The sequence below is a fragment of the Cuculus canorus genome, chromosome 13 (assembly GCF_017976375.1).
Source record: "Cuculus canorus isolate bCucCan1 chromosome 13, bCucCan1.pri, whole genome shotgun sequence".
Classification (NCBI taxonomy): Eukaryota; Metazoa; Chordata; class Aves; order Cuculiformes; family Cuculidae; genus Cuculus; species Cuculus canorus.
The window spans coordinates 20,659,246-20,661,272 of record NC_071413.1 but is presented as its reverse complement, the minus strand read 5'-3'; positions in this window follow the sequence as shown (position 1 = coordinate 20,661,272).

Below are 2,027 nucleotides of genomic sequence, written 5' to 3'. Positions count from 1 at the left end.
ATAATCATGGAGGATGACACTTCCCTGACCTCTCAGTTTTCAAATTCAGAGTTTAGGGAAACTTTCAAAGATGTGAGATGTGAAGAACTTTGCAACATTATCCTAGTGCCAGGTTTGCAGCAGGCTCTGGGAAGGAGCACCTAAATTGCATGCAGAGAGCCATTAGCATCAAGGACTGATAAAAGGTCAAATGTGTTAATTAAATATTTGCTCATTTCTGCCTGGAGTCAAAGGGGCAGATTCTGGGATGGAAGGAAGGGAGAAAAAAAAGTATGCAGGCAGCTGTCGTTAGAGGCTGAGCTGTCTCACAGCTGTGTTAGGCAATGAGGCACTGTGGATATTTCTGCCTCTGTCTCCAGGAGGATTTTGTTATCGTGGAGCAGGGCAGCCCCTTGGCAATTCCTGTAGTGAATCTGATGCAAGGTGGTAGGTGAAGCCAGGCAGCGCCATGGCTCCTGCGGAAGGGGCCTCGCTCTTGGCTGTGCACAGGCATTGTGTTCTGTATCTTTTTTCCAGGCTGTTGTAGGAGAGCACCTTTCCTCATTTTAATTGTTGTCAGGCCTGAGGGATGGCACTGGCTGAAGGTGGCCGACGACTGAGACCCCACAGCCCTTGGTGCTCCCTGCAGTGTCGGGGCAGCAGGCTGAGAAGGGGAGGGTGGGTTCAGAGGGAGCCAAGCTTTCTGGAGAAGCCCCAGTCAGAGGGAGCTGAGCTTTCCAGAGAGGGGCTGTCTTCTTCATGTCCCACTGCCAGAGATGATCCAGCCTTAGCCTACGGAGCAAGCAAAAGCCTGGATAGGAAAGAAGGAGGAGCCAGCCAGCTCCCTGCCTGTGCCTGGCCCTCTGCCCCTTGGGGATTTGGCTACCATAGCGGCCTCCCTTGCATTTTAGCCACTGGTTTGTAGTGACTCAGGAGTGGGAGTTCAGTAACAATCCAAAATGCTGCAACTGACAAAAAGTAGCGCTATAAAGCGTGAGTGAAGAAGCGAGCACATCTTGGTGTGCGTGCCTGCAAGGCAGGTCCTGCCAGCGGATGGCTTGGCTCTGGCTGTGCCTGAAGCTTCATGGAGGGTAGAAAAGCAGCTACTTTATGTGTCCCAAACCAAATTGGGCTAAAACCAGGCAATGCGGCAAGTGAAACAAGCTGCTTAATCTGAACCTTGTTTCACTGAGGGAGCCAGAGCATCCCAATGGGACTTGATTTAGTTTTGCTTTTTGATTTGCAAGGAGACATGGCAAGATTTTCTGCTCATGTAGATTAGCAGGTTTTCTACTGAGGCAGTAAATTCTTTCACAGATCTGGGTCTCTGCTGGTTTATCATGGTGAGACAACATGGGGAAAAGGAGTTCAGGGAGGAGGAAAAGGAGAGAGGGGAACAAAGGAACAAGCAAGCAAAAACTCGTTCTGTGGGGCTCGATTTGCATCAAATGCCAGAGGTGGCAGATGTGAAAGAACAGATCTCTCTGCCAAGAGAGGCAAAGAGAGATGGACAAGGCCTCCCCTGCTGGGATGATGGAACTTGTGACTTTCTAGTAGCAAATCTTCATTCAGTAAAGGCTTTTCCCATCCACAGTGTGAATTAGCAGAGTGCTTGGACACCGTGTGAGTCTGGCCGCATCCCTAATCCTTGCAGAGGTGCCTGCAAAATTGAGCAGAAGTGTTTGCAGCACCTTGGGACTGGGGCTGCCCCTCTGCTAAGTTGCTGTCATCCCCTGTGAGCACTCAGTCTACAACATCAAGCATGTTGGTGTAAGCAGCTTCCCTGACTTAAGATAACAATATTTATCATTGTTTATTTGTTTTTAAGATAACACTGGGAAGGCAAAAATGCCTCGTGCTTCTCTTTGCTAAAACAGATGGGCTGCACTGGGATGAGCTGGAGGTGCCTCAGTATGACAGAGCACGTAGGTGCTGCAGGGGGGGTGCCCACAGGAACCGATTGCTCCAGTACAGGGAGATTACTGATAAAAGTCTTGGAGCCATAGCAGCAAATCTTGGGAACACAAAGGGGATGTGAGATATTGCTC